At 43.6% G+C, this 17852-nt stretch overlaps 1 protein-coding gene across 2 annotated transcripts in view; it reads right to left on the bottom strand.

The window, feature by feature from the left end:
- The window catches only part of LOC124788340 (ABC transporter G family member 23), a 465453-nt gene that overhangs the window by 191555 nt on the left and 256046 nt on the right, over positions 1-17852 (bottom strand). The window lies entirely within an intron of this gene.

Raw genomic sequence — 17852 nt, 5'->3', positions numbered from 1 at the left:
AAATAGTTCAAACGGCTCTAAGTTCAATGGGACTTAACATCTGAGATCATCAGTCCCCTAGACTTAGAACTACTTAAACCTAACTGACCTATGGACATCACACATATCCATGCCCGAGGCAGAATTCGAACCTGCGACCGTAGCAGCAACGTGGTTCCGGACTGAAGCATCTAGAACCGTTCGGCCACAGCGGCCAGCAGCAGAAAACATTCCATTAGAATTACTGAGATCCTCGGGAGAGCCAGCCATGACAACATGATTCCACCTGCTGTATATAGGACAGGCGAAATACTCTCAGACTTCAGGAATAATGTAATAATTCCGGTGCCAAAGAAAGCAGATACTGATAGGTGTGCATAATACCGAACCATCACTTTAATAAGTCATTGTTGCAAAATATTGAAACGAAAAATTTGCAGAAAAAGTGGTAGATACTAACCTCGTTTTCAAAAATCTCCGTGAACAATTGTAGGTCCCCAAAACTGCATAAAAGTGACGTTAATTCGGGCAGCCATGTCAACCTCAGGTCCGAATTCTCAGTACATGAGATTACAGCTACTTGTACCTTGTAAAATTCCTAAGACGTCAACATCGTAATTGATTTACATCTACATCTACATGATTATTGTGCAATTCAAAATTAAGTGCCTGGCAGAGGATTTGTCGAATCACCTTTAAGCTTCGTCGAACCACCTTTAAGCTGCTTCTCTACCGTACCACACTCGAACAGCGCGGGAAAACGAACACCGCGCTAGCCCTGACTTCTCTTATTTTATTATGATGATCATTTTTCCGTATGTAGGTGGGCGCCAACAAAATATTTTCATATTCTGAGGAGAAAGTTGGTGATTGAAATTTCATGAGAAAATCCTGCCGATGCGAAAACCGCCTTTGTTTCAGTAATTACCACCCCAATTCGCATAATATATCCGTGGCACTCTCGCCTCTATTTATCAGTACTACAAAACAAGCTGCCCTCCTTTGAATTTTTTCGATGGCCATCGTCAATCCCACCTCATGTGGATCCCACACCGCATAGCAGTAGTCCACAAGAGGGCGGACACTTGTAATTTAACGAGTCTCTTGAGTAGACCAGTTACATTTTACAAGTGTTCTGCCAATAAATCATAGTCTTTGCTTTCCCTACAACATTATCTATGTGATCGTTCCAATTTAAGTTATTCGTAATTGTAATCCGTAAGTATTAACTGAGTTTGAAGCCTATAGATTCGTGTGATTTATCGTGTAACCGAAACTTAGCGGATTTCTTTTAGTACTCATGTGGATGACCTCGTGCTTTTCATTACCATTTTTTGCACCATACAGGTATCTTGTGTAAATCATTTTGCAATTAATTTTCATCATCTAATAACTTTACATGACTGTAAATGACAGCATCATCTGCAAACAATATAAAAGGACTGCTCAGGTGTTCCCTAATCCTTTATGTAGATCAGGAACAACAGAGGGCTTGTAACACTTCCTAGAGGGACAGCAAATATTATTTCTGTTTTGCTCGATGACTCTCCCTCAGGTGTTATGAAATGAGGCCTTTCTAACAGGAAATCACGAATTCTGTCACATAACTGATACTCCGTAGGCATGCAATTTAATTAGAAGTCGCTTGTGAGGAAAGGCGTCAAAAGCGCTGTGGAAATCTAGTAATATGGAGTTAATTTGACGTCCCCTGTTGATAGCATTCATTGCTTCGTGAGAATAAAGAACTAGCAGTGTTTCACAAGATCGATATTTTCTGAATCCGTGTTGGCTATTCGTGAATAAACTGTTTTCTTCGAGCTGATTCATAATGTTCGACAACAGTATATGTTCGAAAATCCTACAGCAAATCGATATGGGTTTATAACTCATCAAATTATTCCTATTTCCTTTCTTGGATATTGGTGTGACTTGTGCAACTTTCTAGTCTTTGGGTAGGATCATTTTACGAGCGAGAGGTTCTATATGACTGCTAAGTACGGAGCTACTATATCTGCCTACACTGAAAGGAACCTGACTGCTATACGATCTGGACCGGTAGCCTTGCCTTTATTGTTTTAAGCTGCTTCGTTACATAGAGGATATCTACTTCCAAGTTACTCAAGTTGGCAAATGTTCTTGATTCGAATTCTAGAGTATTTACTTCGTCTTTTTTTGTCAAGGAGTAACGGAAAACCGCGTTTAGTAACTCTAGTTTCGCTGTCACCAATAAAATCACCACTGTTATCGCGCAGTGAAGGTATTGATTGCGTCTTGCCACTGGTGTACTTTACATACACCAGAATATCTATGGGTTTTCTGCCACATTTCAAGAGAGTTTCGCTGTCGAAACTATTAAAAGTATTTCGCATTGAAGTTCGAGTTACGAGCTTCTGTAAAAGTTTACCAGTCTTGGGGATTCTGCGTTCTTTTAAATTTGGCGCGCTTTATTCGTTGCTTCTGCAGTAGTGTCCTGACCTTTTTGTGTACCTAGGGGATCGGTACCATCTCTTATTAATTTATGTGATATATATCTCAACTGCCGTCGATACTACGTCTTTGAATTTTAAACCACATCTGGTCAACGTTTACATGTCCAGATTGAAAGCAGTGGAGATTGTCTCTTAGGAAGGTGTCAAGCGTTTTTTACCCCCTTTTTTAAATAGATGTACTTTGCGTTTATTTTTGGTGGTTCCAGGTGTTACGGTATTCAGTCTAGCTTCCACAACCCATTAAACTGGCCAGTAACCTAGAAAGAAAGTGGCTGTGAAGAAATCATTTCAGCGTCTGAGCAACAGTCCTCTCTGACAGCCGGCTGTAGGCCTTGGCAGCAGAGGCTACTGAAGCTTTCTAGCACGGCGAGATTACACAAGTCAGACTGGTCGGCCACTCATCAGCCGGGAATTTTACGTCGCTCTTCGCGCAGGGCAGGAATTTGTTAAAATACCATAAGCTCGTAATACGAAGCAGGCTACGGGTTGATATTTGTGCAGTGCGTTTTCCTGGCTTCAAATGCTGTTCCATATGTTATTTTATAATTTCGATTCTTGTTCTATGTCTGCCTTCGCTGAATTACTGGTGTTCTGTAACCGAGGATGAAAAAAAAGGGGTGGGGGTGGGGGCACGCTAATAGCTGGTGGCGTAAAGTTCCTGATCTACAAATTTTGTACCAGAGTCCCGGAATGTTGAAGTTTAAACCTCTCTCCAGGGTGCCATGGTATGAGACCATACGAGGTGACGCCGTGGTAAGCTTCGTAACCTCGTATTCGGGAGGACAGCGGTTGAAACTCGCCTCCAGCCATCCACATTTAGGTGAGCCGCGATTTCCCTAAATCGCTTAAGGCGAACGATAGGACAGTTCGTTTGAAAAGGCACGGTCGATTCTCTTTCCCATTCTTCTCCAGTCCCAGATTGTGCTCCGTATCTAATGATCTGTCGACGACGGGTCGTTAAACCCTAAGCTTTCGTCTTCTGTCTTTTCGTAGAATGAGGGCATGTAACACTGTATGGCTACGCGTCAATCCGATGTAGGCATTCAAGCTTTTGGTAATATTCCAGTGTGGAGTAGGCTACATGCTGTCACCTTGTTTCATCCTCTCTTGTCTGTAATTATCAACAACACAAACTCAGCACAGCCACGTAAACGAGACATTTAGGGGGCTGAAATTTAATACATCCAATTTTTGTCCATCATTATACCTATAAGCTCTGTCCACGATTACTAGTAGTGTGCGGCCTGGCTCTACAGGTTCCACAGTTTCTATTACAGGTTTCTACGGCTTGTAGGGGTAACTAAATTTTGACTTGGAACCCACGTCTGGAAATGAGGTGTCTGAATATAAAATAAGTTTGAAGATAGGATCTCTCTCAAGTCTCCAGCTTCAAGGTGGGGTACATAATGGTATAGCTGCACACAGCATGTATCGAGAACGTTTTACTGATCGCCTGTCACATACTATTGTTTTCGACTGCGCGAAACTAGTACGTTCGCTACTTTCACTTTTATTACTAAGTTTCTACTTTTTATTTTTTTTTAAATTGTCTGATTGCTAATTGGAAGTATGCGGCTTTTGTAATGTTTGTATAATATTTTTTACGTCAACGATCGCTTAGAAATACAAAAAATATTCACACTTACGTTTTGACAAAGTTGCCATCTTCAGACGTGCTAAATCTTCAAAAAGCTTTACACAGATAAACAAATATAATTTTGCCTTTTGAACATCATGAAGTCATTTAACATTTCAATGAATGTGCATCATATCGCCAAATGATAAAAGACTTAATGTGAATATTTTGTATATCTATGTAATGGTTGACTCAATAGTAATACAAAATGTTCTACTTAAGAGTTCTTCGTGTGATACTTTGCCTAACCTCTGAGAGTTTCGTGCTCAGTCACCTAATTTCGACTGTAAACAGTGTTTTCAGGCCACATCAGGTCATTTAATACTTTCGAGATTTTGAGGGAATTCACCCCTATTGTTGATAAGTGATTGCTGAGTTGTGGCACAGCACGTGAATAACGTGGCCACGAACAAGTCTACCGATCTGAAAGTGTTATTGTAAACGGAATTGTGTCTTTCTCATATTTTATCTCCAGAATGATGGTTTTTATCAAGACTAATTCAGTAATATAACACTTATGCATTGTAGGTCTGCCAAGTATTACGATAAAGTCTTTAAGCTGTGGATTGTTTCTCCAATCTTGCAGCGCACTGAAAGGCGCGCGGGCTGTTACGGAAATAGCGTCGCTGAAATGGGAGGTACTTAACCAGGTGTATGCTGCTTTTAGGAGTATTGAGACAAGTAGTAGAGTCACTGTCTATATAATCCAAGTTCGTGCCACGAGTGGGAGTCATGATGTCAGACGCCAGCATTAGTTGCCAGCTACTTTGTTTCACGGACTCTGAGAGAAGGGTTTCTTTGAACATACGACCACTAATTGGCAACTTCGCTAATTAAATTGAAGGCCTGTCTTTCAGCAACACAGCAAACACAGACAAACTTCTACAGAATACACTCTTTGCAGAAAACTGTGAGACTTTGTGTCGCATTCTTCCCATTATGGACGTAGTCACTAATTGTTTGTATTCGTAGGGAAACAGTTTTTAACTCGAGATGAGATACCTGTGATTAATTCGTTGGTGACTCATTGTGTATCATTTTCTCGAACCTATCACAGATGATTGATGTGAAATAATCTTATACGTCGATAAAAAGTGTTACCTGATTATTTGAGCCCTGACAAGGAAGCAGAGACTGTTCACATTACTGTTCAGCTGACTACTTTTCATGTAGTATTACAGCGTAACTGTTTGTCGAACTTGGGCTGTGTCCTTTCGCTGTGGGAAATTTCATTACAATCGATCGAATCTGTGCTAGTGGACATGGCAAGTTACCACAGATGTGCACTTGAATTCTGCCGAAAACTGTCGTTGTGCGAGGTCTGACTTTGCAAATACGTTTACGTAGCAAATATGTTCAGTTACTTAAGACCGCCTTCCACATAAGGCCCGTTTCAGTCCACACTCGTCTGAAATAAAGCAATTTGCCGTTTCACACGATAGTTGCTTACGAAGTCATATTGATTCTACCAAAGGAGCTGTTATCTCTTCACAAATATGTCACCCGCTTCTACATCGTGCTGACAGTGAGATTGGTCTATCGCATATGTCCTGCGACTCTTCTTACAGATTGGAACGATCGGCATCTTTTTTCCAAATACACTCCTGGAAATTGAAATAAGAACACCGTGAATTCATTATCCCAGGAAGGGGAAACTTTATTGACACATTCCTGGGGTCAGATACATCACATGATCATACTAACAGAACCACAGGCACGTAGACACAGGCAACAGAGCATGCACAATGTCGGCACTAGTACAGTGTATATCCACCTTTCGCAGCAATGCAGGCTGCTATTCTCCCATGGAGACGATCGTAGAGATGCCGGATGTAGTCCTGTGGAACGGCTTGCCATGCCATTTCCACCTGGCGCCTCAGTTGGACCAGCGTTCGTGCTGGACGTGCAGACCGCGTGAGACGACGCTTCATCCAGTCCCAAACATGCTCAATGGGGGACAGATCCGGAGATCTTGCTGGCCAGGGTAGTTGACTTACACCTTCTAGAGCACGTTGGGTGGCACGGGATACATGCGGACGTGCATTGTCCTGTTGGAACAGCAAGTTCCCTTGCCGGTCTAGGAATGGTAGAACGATGGGTTCGATGACGGTTTGGATGTACCGTGCACTATTCAGTGTCCCCTCGACGATCACCAGTGGTGTACGGCCAGTGTAGGAGATCGCTCCCCACACCATGATGCCGGGTGTTGGCCCTGTGTGCCTCGGTCGTATGCAGTCCTGATTGTGGCGCTCACCTGCACGGCGCCAAACACGCATACGACCATCATTGGCACCAAGGCAGAAGCGACTCTCATCGCTGAAGACGACGCGTCTCCATTCGTCCCTCCATTCACGCCTGTCGCGACACCACTGGAGGCGGGCTGCACGATGTTGGGGCGTGAGCGGAAGACGGCCTAACGGTGTGCGGGACCGTAGCCCAGCTTCATGGAGACGGTTGCGAATGGTCCTCGCCGATACCCCAGGAGCAACAGTGTCCCTAATTTGCTGGGAAGTGGCGGTGCGGTCCCCTACGGCACTGCGTAGGATCCTACGGTCTTGGCGTGCATCCGTGCGTCGCTGCGGTCCGGTCCCAGGTCGACGGGCACGTGCACCTTCCGCCGACCACTGGCGACAACATCGATGTACTGTGGAGACCTCACGCCCCACGTGTTGAGCAATTCGGCGGTACGTCCACCCGGCCTCCCGCATGCCCACTATACGCCCTCGCTCAAAGTCCGTCAACTGCACATACGGTTCACGTCCACGCTGTCGCGGCATGCTACCAGTGTTAAAGACTGCGATGGAGCTCCGTATGCCACGGCAAACTGGCTGACACTGACGGCGGCGGTGCACAAATGCTGCGCAGCTAGCGCCATTCGACGGCCAACAACGCGGTTCCTGGTGTGTCCGCTGTGCCGTGCGTGTGATCATTGCTTGTACAGCCCTCTCGCAGTGTCCGGAGCAAGTATGGTGGGTCTGACACACCGGTGTCAATGTGTTCTTTTTTCCATTTCCAGGAGTGTACATGGCCTACTATGTTGTTCAGTGACTTACGACAAGCTATTGCTAGAAGTGAGGCCAAGTGTTCCGTAAATTTGATATAGAACCATCAGATCCAGTGCCATTCCTTCTATCGTGCAACTTGCAATGGTTTTCTGTTTCACGCCTACTTTCTTGTGTATACGTCATGTCAAAAGTAATTTCGGATACAGAACTTGGCATTTTATCTCATGTTAGCAGTTTCCGTTTAGCGGTCCTCACGGTCAATGAGCGTCTGGGATCATGAAATTGTTTCAGTGATTGGTTTTATGTAGGACGAAAGCCTTTTACGATTGTTTCCCAGTTCGGTCGTTAAGATTTTGCTTTCACATTCGTCGAAAGCGTTTCGCATAACTGCCCTTTCGTTTCGTTTGACATTGTTCTGCTTTTGTTTGTCAGGAAGCATTCGATTTTGGTTGAATGGGAATTGCTAGAAAAATACAAGGAGCTGTCGAAGCTGAGCAGATTGAACACGACAATAACCAGAGAACAGTGATGTGGGCGACTGGAGAGAAATATAGGATGTAAAGCGGATTCATTAAACTGAAGTCCGCCCCCTGTAGCTGAGTGAGCCGGCACGGTAGCTCAGCGTGTTCGGTCAGAAGGTTTAGCTACCCTCTGTAACAAAAAAAACGCGCCCGGGTTCCCGGGTTCGATTCCCGGCGGGGTCAGGGATTTTCTCTGCCTCGTGATGACTGGGTGTTGTGTGATGTCCTTAGGTTAGTTAGGTTTAAGTAGTTCCAAGTTCTAGGGGACTGAGGACCATAGATGTTAAGTCACATAGTGCTCAGAGCCATTTAATTCCCTGAGCATCACCCGACTTAATTCGACTACATTCCATTATCCTCGTTTTGCTTTTGTTGATGTTCATCTTATATTCTCCTTTCAAGACACTGTCCATTCCGTTCAACTGCTCTTCCAGGTCCTTTACTGTCTCTGACAGAATAACAATGTCATCGGCGAACGTCAAAGATTTTATTTGTTCTCCGTGGATTTTGATAACTACTCCGAATTTTTCTTTTGTTTCCTTTACTGCTTGCTCAATATACAGATTGAATAACATCGGGGAGAGGCTACAACCCTGTCTCACTCCCTTCCCAACCATTGCTTCCCTTTCATGTCCCTCGACTCTTATAACTGCCATCTGGTTTCTGTAGAAATTGTAAATAGCCTTTCGCTGCCTGTATTTTACCCCTGCCACCTTTAGAATTTTAAGGAGAGTATTCCACTCAAGATTGTCAAAAGCTTTCTCTAAGTCTACAAATGCTCGAAACGTAGGTTTGCCTTTCCTTAATCTTTCTTCTAAGATAAGTCGTAGGGTCAGTATTGCCTCACCTGTTCCAACATTTCTACGGAATCCAAACTGATCTTCCCCGCGGTCGGCTTCTACCAGTTTTTCCATTCGTCTGTAAAGAATTCGCGCTAGTATTTTGCAGCTGCGACTTATTAAACTGACAGTTCGGTAATTTTCACTTCTGTCAACACCTGCTTTCTTTGGGATTGGAATTATTATATTCTTCCTGAACTCTGAGGGTATTTCATCTGTCTCGTACATCTTGCTCACCAGATGGTAGAGTTTTGTCAGGACTGGCTCTCCCAAGGCTGTCAGTAGTTCTAATGGAATGTTGTCTACTCCCGGGGCCTTGTTTCGACTAAGGTCTTTCAGTGCTCTGTCAAATTCTTCACGCAGTATCATATCTCCCATTTCATCTTCATCTACATCCTCTTCCATTTCCATAATATTGTCCTCAAGTACATCGCCCTTGTATAGACCCTCTATATACTCCTTCCACCTTTCTGCTTTCCCTTCTTTGCTTAGAACTGGGTTTCCATCTGAGCTCTTGATATTCATGCAAGTGGTTCTCTTTTCTCCAAAGGTTTCTTTAATTTTCCTGTAGGCAGTATCTATCTTACCCCTAGTGATATGCGCCTATTCATCCTTACATTTGTCATTTGTCCTCCAGCCATTTTGCACTTCCTGTCGATCTCATTTTTGAGACGTTTGTATTCCTTTTTGCCTGCTTCATCTACTGCATTACGTTAATGATATGGGCCTGTAATTCAGTGGACTACTCGTATTATCATTCTTGAATACTATGTGTCTGGTGCAACTTTCCAGTTTTTGGGAACAGATCTTTCGTTGAGGGAGCGGTTGTATATGATTGTTAAGTATGAAACAAATTCAACAGCATACTCAGAAAGGAAAGGAACCTAATTGGTATACAATCTGGACTGGAGTATTTGCTTTGTCCTGTTTGGTGAAGGAATTTCGGAAGGCTGTGTTTAGTAACTCTGCATTAACAGCACTGACATCGACTGTATTTCCATTGCTATCGGGCAGAGAAGGCGCTAATTGTTGAGCCGTGGCGCCATTGAGTTAGTAGACTGTTTTGTCTGGCGCCACTGGCTGAGGTGTAGTATCGACTATCCCTCTTGTGGCCCTATAGCCAATATCTGTGTACTTAGAAGGTCTTTGTTTGCCGATATATACACGGGGTTCGCTGCCCGAGAGAGAAGCACAAAGTTTGGGGACTGGGGGTAGCGTCGCGACAAGAGGTGGTCACGAGGTCCGAGCGGCCGAAGCCACGAGCTGCGAAGATACCGGAGCACTTCACCAGGGTCAGGGTCGACTACAAGCAGCAGGCCGATATCCCGTCGGTTGGTTGGCAACATTCGTGTCGGACGGCCGCTCCTGGCCTGGCTGCCCTCTTCTACCTGGCTTTCATCGGCACCACTCAGAAACCGTTGCGGCGCACCGTGCATCCATGGAACTGCTTGCTGATTTGTTTCATTGTCTACCTGCCTTTTAATTATTTCCTGGTCTGTACCTGACCCCCAGAGTTTTACTCAGTCAGCTCTTTGGTCGTAAATATAGGCAGCAGTATTGTACAAAGACAATAACTGTCATTTGAAAATTTGTCCCGCTATTATATTGCCTTTCCTTTCTGGTTTGTACCCGATCATTAATGTTCTAATTAATCAGTTCTTGTCCTAAATACAGCCGGAACAATTGTACTAAGGCTCACGTAGTCGTTAAACAAAAGAGGGACCTTGTGGTTAGATTTAGCTGTTAACTGGTTCAGTTCTTTGATTGTAATTGCATTTTTCAGTCATTAGTTATAATCTGAACAACCTGTTGTACTAAGCTGTTCGTTTCTGTGTTTGAAAGATGGGGTCATTATTGATGTATTTTAGCTGGATCATGTGGTTCCGCCAAGTGAGTTCTCTCGTATTAAGTGTTCACAAGAAATGTTTTAAGACGTTCCTTCACAGCGGTCTTAATAACTGATAATCAGTTTAACTTTGAAAAATTAACGGCCAACTGTTACCAGGGCTTTAGGCAAAAATAAAATTGTGAGAAGGGGTGGACTGGGATCCAATCGTACTTTGGTTACCGATTGAAATTAAGAGGTTGGTTGCTTTGAAGTAAGCCTTATCATTGTCATATTGTTTGCTAATCTGTTTAACCTTTAAGCATAGGTGAACATCTTAACCCCGAACCTTTCGACATACAGCTCTCAAATTAAAAGTTAAGCCATCTGTTTTGAGTAGTTGAATCAATCTTATCATCAATGGTGCTTATATAATTTTCATACGTTGCAGTAGGCATTTAATAAGACAGACTGTGTCCAGGCCGGCCTGTGGGACCAAGCGGTTCTAGGCGCTACAGTCTGGAACCGCGCGACCGCTACGGTCGCAAGTTCGAATTCTGCCTTGGGCATGGATGTTTGTGATATCCTTAGGTTAGTTTGGTTTAAGTAGTTCTAAGTTCTACGGGACTGATGACCTCCGAAGTTAAGTCCCACAGCGGCCGACCAAGAGCCACTGCTTGCAGTTGGTTCCGGAAGGAATTGTTCCACGTCTGGAATGACTCCATACGGCATGCAGTCAGAGTGCACATTCGCTTTCTTCCCCTCAAAATGGTTCAAATGGCTCTGAGCACTATGGGACTTAACATCTGAGGTCATCAGTCCCCTAGAGCGTAGAACTACTTAAACCTAACTAACCTAAGGACAGCACACACATCCATGCCCGAGGCAGGATTCGAACCTGCAACCGTAGCGGTCGCGCAGTTCCAGACTGTAGCGCCTAGAACCCCTCGGCCACACCAGCCGGCTTTCTTCCCCTCATTCCCAGCCATGTTCCTAAGGACATATGTAGTAATCGACCGTCCACGACTGCTGCACTTAGCAACGGATGTCTCTGTATGTGTGATGGACAGTGTAAATGCCACCTGCCAACACATTGTTCACAATCGGTCGTTCTTGTCAGTGAAAATCCAGAAATACAAGATATCCAAAAATATATGGTGCAATAAATGTACAGTGTTTTTTAGTATTTATATGCCTAATTCTAGATAGAGATGAAGTTATTTTTTCGATCACAGTATCCTCCTACCATGTGAGAAGTCACATATAGTTAAAAATCTGTTTTGTCAGTGCTGACCATGTATATGATTGATATATATATTTATCAGTACGATATTATTATTATTTAATCTGACTGATAAAACACAAACACAAACACACACACACACACACACACACACACACCCGCTCGCACGCAAGTATGCGCAGTTTATATTCTAAGCTGTGTCCCTCGAATATAAGACAAGAGGAAATTACAAATTACAAGCAGCAGATGAGCAGGTTGAAGACGTCAAGGATGAGAGAACAATTAATAATGGTTACATAACTAGCCAGTATATTTAGGAACAGTGGAGGCCAATGTTATCCGTTGTGTAGTATTTATTAACGTTTATATTTAAATTCTTACCAGCTGTTAACGACAGATTTCATCTGGGAACCTACAGATATGACAGTTCTAGGACGAAACTGTTGTTGTTATACTCAGCTGCTTAAATGGTTGCCTCAGAAAACTTAAGAATTTACATCGTATAATATCAGTATCGCTCATTTTTGTACGAAGGATACTTGATAAACATACGGGACCTTATGTACGTGTTCTTTCCCTGCACTGTTTGAGAACATGGACCAGGAGAGAGAGATGAAGAGGGGCCGGAGGTAGATGGCAACGAAGTACCCTCTGCCATACTCTGTAAAGTAACTTGTGAAATATAGATGTAAGTACAGCCAGTTTTAGATTTGGTCCAGAATAGTTTCTCATTTAACATTAACGAACAAGTGAAGTAACACACTGGTATAGTGTCTTCAAAATCAGTTATCACACGCAAAGCAGACACTACTGGACATAAATACATAACAAGATCTGTGGTGCATGATTTGCATGTCACTTTCCTAGCAGCAATCGGAGCCAGATGTCACACAATATGTTCCCCGTTCGGTTTCCTTGCTAGAGTCCACATTCCTATTCCGACGCCGTTTACTGTTGCATGATGTGCCATTAACTGTCCATTACCGCCGCACGGACGTCACATGCGTGGTGCAGTGAGCTGGAGGCGGGTAACCGCCCTTGGCGGCATACCTCGATGTGACGCGGCGTGGGCAGGCAGGGGGCTGTCCAGTGACGTCAGATCGCAGGCGCAACCGAGGCCGACTTGTGTGACCGGCTCGCCTGGGAATTCCGCGCTGGAGCCGCTGGAAAACTCCGCGTCCCTAGGCAGTGGTCCTGGACTCCAGGTCGCACAGTGACCTCTGTGGCCGGCTACAGCCTCGCGAACTCGTCGTCGTGCGGCTACACAGCATACACGTGAACTTAGTGCTGAGCAGAAAAAATTAGTAATGGGAATTCCAATCCTACAACACGGCATTTCACCATAAAATGTGGATTTTCACGATCTTAAATGTTACAATTGAACTTTCTGGCAGATGAGACGTGCGTACCGGACTGGGATTCGAACGCTGGTCCTTAGCCTTTCGTAGTGAAGTGCTCTATCGACTAGCAATCCACAAGCACGACCAACGGCCCGCTCTCACAGATTTACTTCCGCCAGTACCTGTGAGGGAGTGTTGTGAGTCGTTCTTGGATATGTCACTAGGCAGAGCACTTACCCACGAAAGACGAAGGTCCTAGATTCGAGTCCCGGCGCGGTACACCTATTTTATCCACCAAATAGTTACAAATTGCGTACACTCCGCTGCAGGGTGAAAATTCATTATGAAAAGTTACTGTTATTGAATTTTTCGGGCTTTTATACTGTGGTGGAATGCATTTTCTTGATGAATCCAACATTTCGTTTCGTGATCGCTGAAACATCTTCGGGGAGAGCAGGAATGGGGAGGGGCGTTTATGGGGAAGAGGTCACGGCTTCAGTTCACTGCAGTGTGTGGTTTCTGATTCACGTGAAATTTCATGGTGAGGCAGAACACAACTTGTGCTTGAGATCACACGATTTTGAAGTACGAGCGCAGCTGGTGCCTTACTGTTCGTCGTCCACTCACCACTGGTCATACATTTAAGGCAAAACCTTGTTGATGGCGCCAACTTCCTCTGTATCTCTCCATCTTTAGCATTCCGTTATAACTGTCGCATCTCATCTCACTGTTCAGACCATGGAATTTACAGACCTATCTCTTGATTTCTTCCCCGAGTTTTTTCGTCGGAAACCATTATTTAAAATATCATTACGGCGAATTCGGTATCTATTTAATTCTGACATTTACTTATGTATGATATTAATATAATTTTCGTCGTAAAATTGTTTTAGTTTACTATCATTACTTTTTTTGCGTTCAGTATGATGCTGTGACCCTCCTCCATATCCATAAATCTACTGCTTGTATCTTTTCTTCCTTTGCTGTTTCCCCAAATTCCACGACTAAAAAGCGCAGCTTACAGCTCCCTAATTATCGAGCTGACATATTAATTCTGATTTCTGTTTTGATGAGTTTATTTATTAATGAGTTAATTTCCCTTCTGATGGTTTTTTAGTCATCGTTATTCTTTTTAAAACGTCGATTAGATTTCTGTTATCACGAGCTATTCTTCTACTCATGAGAACACAAATAAAGTTAGCTTGTCACGTGGCGGAATGTCGTCATACGTTGTCTAGTTGATGGCATGACGGGCGGGTGCAGGATGTTCGACACATCCCTTGTCAGTGCAGTTAATCGCTGCCAAACTACGTACTGCTTCCCGACGGATAGGATGTTCATAGAATACTCTGTATCTGAAGCCGTGCAGCCATGGAGCGCTGCACGTGCTACTGCATGAAGGGTGTAGCGCAGATTCGTCGACTCGGTGAAAACTACCGCCGCCAAAATTACGTGCCTTGGTGATTGTTGACTGTCGTAGGGTATAACAGCGGATAAACGAGCCACATACAGTTCATCAGATCATTTCTCAGTTCAGTGATGAACAGCAACCGATTATTAGTTACACCTTCTAGGACTATTTCCTCGGTGTGCAATACAGAATACATCGTCCCACACGTCACACGACAGAGGAATTAACGCTCCGTCAGTTGGTGTTTAAAGCACGAAAAAGGTGATTTTCGCTGATGGTAGGGTACAACTACATCAAACCCCGCATGAGGTGAAGTGTCCTGTTTGCTAACAGCGCAAAGTTCAGGCTGATGGTTTACAAATGTTTACATGTTATGAAACAAGTACTATGACACGCTTGGCATCATGTCTCACAGGCGAGAGATACAGGAACTAACTGTACAACCATGTTCTTTCGTTTGTTCGCCTAAAGTGTCCTGCAAACAGCCTGTATCTTCAGTATGACAATGAATTACATTTATACCCCGCAGGCCACCTTAGGGTGTATGGCGGAGGGTACTTTGTATAGCACTGTAACCTTCCAACCAGACTCCCTTCCTCCACCATACCGTGTTCCAGTTACGTTTGGTGCTCGGAAAGAAAGACTATTGGTAAGCCCCTTTGTGAACTCGAATCTTTCCAATATTGCCTTGTGAACTGTACAGAAAGCAGTATTTTGGGTGACTATTCTAGACGTGCGTCCTACTCCCGGAAGCGATGATGATTATGACATATCTATTTACACAATATGTTACTTTTATTCATGTTGAGGGTCAACTAGAAATCCCATCACCATTCGTAAATTTTCTGAATTGCGACTTCTTTTTTGTATTACAGTGGCCCATCCGACGTCATTCACTACATCATCTATGTATATTGTGAACAGTATTGGTCCTGTAGCAGTTCCTTGGGGTACTCCAGGAATTACTTTTACATTCGGATTTCTCTCCGTTAAGAATGACGTGTGTTCTGTCGCTCCCGAATTGAACCAAGATAGTGTGGGGAACACTCTACAGAGATGAGCGTAATCCTCAGAAACCCCATTCCCGTCCTCACACCAGGCCATCTCACCCCACTTGAATACAAGAGAGCACAATTGAGATTTCATCAAGATATATGGAACCAACATCTCGAAATCTCCGAGAGTTGTACATGACGTCTGAGCCATCGTAGCTTAGAATGGCTCTCCAAAGCTTTCGTAGATACCATGTCACTATCGTCATCAGGCCGTCGTCAATAAGTATCACACGAAAATCTGATTATTCGTAATTGTAATTTCTAGGATACTGTGCATACACACCTGAAACTGCCATCATTTCAAAGAAACGAGTTTACATTTTTGACTCATGCTTATGAGCAGTTTCCTCAAGTTCAGATGAATCTTGCAGATTGATTACACATCGACTGTCGTATTGTATGCTTGAAGATGGAGCCTTATGTTTCCAAGATACATCGCAATTAAATTGCAATCAACTGGAAATAGAAATGGGTAGTATTCGTTATCCACCGGTAAAATTCATTTATACCAGCCATTATCCAACGACTGAATGAACAGGAAGACAAATAAAAATGGTACCAAGCACATATTACCGTGCATGGTTTCTGTAGTTGCGGATGTATAGTTCGGTTCTACCTTGAGGTAGTTATCGACTATTCAGTGATATGCATATTGGTACTGGATAGCTGTGATATGCGTATTGCCGCTGGATATCTTCGAAAATGAGATTACCAATTGAAAGATTTGAGGCTCATTGCCAGTTTGGGAGCTAACGCAATATTGACTTCAGGATAATCCTCGATTCACTTTGGAGAATGCTTGGACAGTTGTTTACAACAGCGCACGATCCTTTCATGCAGTGAACGAAAATACATAGTATTCTGATTATAATATCAATGAATTACAAGTGGAATTGGTCAGCTCACACAAACACCTTTAAACTAAGCTAAAAAACTCCTCCCGAACAGGCCATGAAGGCCCAACGGTACCGACCGGCCGCCGTGTCACTGAACGCGGATATGTGGTCAGCACACCGTTCTCCCGGCTGTATGTCAATTTCCGAGACCGGAGCCGCTACTTCTCAATCAAGTAGCTCCTCAGTTTGCCTCACAAGAGCTCAGTGCACCCCGTTTGCCAACAGCGCCCGGCAGACTAGTTGGTCACCCATAAAAGTGCTAGCCCAGCCCGAGAGCGCTTAACTTCGGTGATCTGATGGGAACGGGTACTACTACTGTGGCAAGGCAGTTGGCATATAAATACCTCAGTGTGTCAATTTACAGAGATGTGAAATGCAACGGTCATATAGTCTCAAACAGATTGTAGACGGCCGTTCATTGGTGGAATAGTAGGGAATTGGAATCATACAAAAAAAGACTTTATGCGAAACATAGCTAGAAAATTGCTCAAATGCGTGGGACCCGTACGAAATAGGACTGACAGCAGATATTGAACGGATACAAATGAGGGTAGCACGAACGGCCACAGGTTTGTTCACCCTATCGGAGAGTGCCACAAAGACGCTGAAAGAACTGAACCGGCAGTCGCCAACTACCCCATGGAAACGTACTATGTGAATTTAGTGTGTCATCCACTATCACTGTAATAATTTTATTATTTTGATACGTAGTGATTACTTCGGTTGTCATTCGCAGCGTAGATTTCTTTCCATATGACATAGCAGAAGCCGACCTTATAACTTTACTTCTGCATATTTTGATAATTTTGCAGTTATGTCTGCAGATTTCTATAAATAACAAAATATCATACAGAAATTTCTTGTTTATCTGTTTGTGGAAATTGCACCAAGTTGTAAACCAGTTCCTACAAAAGTACACTTGTGCAAGTGAGCGTAGAAAGATAACTTTTTACCTTCTGTTTTAATACATACTTTGCAACAATTTTAGAAAAGGTGTTTAGGGATCTTTTATTGACACGTAACAGGAATCACGCTGCAATTAAAATAAATAAATAAATAAATTTGTCACGAAGTACAGTAATACACGAGCGACACCTGTCGGCAGCATTTGTCAAATTTGCCGGCCAGTACCTTCCACCACCTGCAGCCCAGCGGTGCCCCGGCTGCAATGAAGTGCACTGTAGTGTGTGATACAGGATACGGGCATTAGGCGTGGTTTTAATCTTGACTTTGCCGGCGCATCGCGCATCTCGTCCCTCCCATACTAGGCAATGTTTTACATACAATACTTGTACCGCTGGTGTAGGAGAGGAATGTTGTAACACGGATTAGCAATTAAAACGCACGTGCCATTGTATACTTAATTTTATCTCTGTATAATTTCACATTGTACGAATGAATTCACAGATCTGAAGATGGTAGCAATGATTAACCGAAGCCGGTAATCGACAATGAAGATCACAAACGATCTTCGATAAGAAGTTCTCCTTGTCTCAAGTACTTAGAAAGTTTCTAGAACCAACTTTAAGCGATGAATCTGGGAATATATCACAACACCTAATGTATCGCTCCCATAGGATCGCGAAGACACTAATTCAGAAAATGGCGCTGAG

The sequence above is a fragment of the Schistocerca piceifrons genome, chromosome 3 (genome assembly GCF_021461385.2).
Source record: "Schistocerca piceifrons isolate TAMUIC-IGC-003096 chromosome 3, iqSchPice1.1, whole genome shotgun sequence".
In the NCBI taxonomy this organism is placed as follows: Eukaryota; Metazoa; Arthropoda; class Insecta; order Orthoptera; family Acrididae; genus Schistocerca; species Schistocerca piceifrons.
This window is presented reverse-complemented; position numbering and strand designations above follow the sequence as displayed.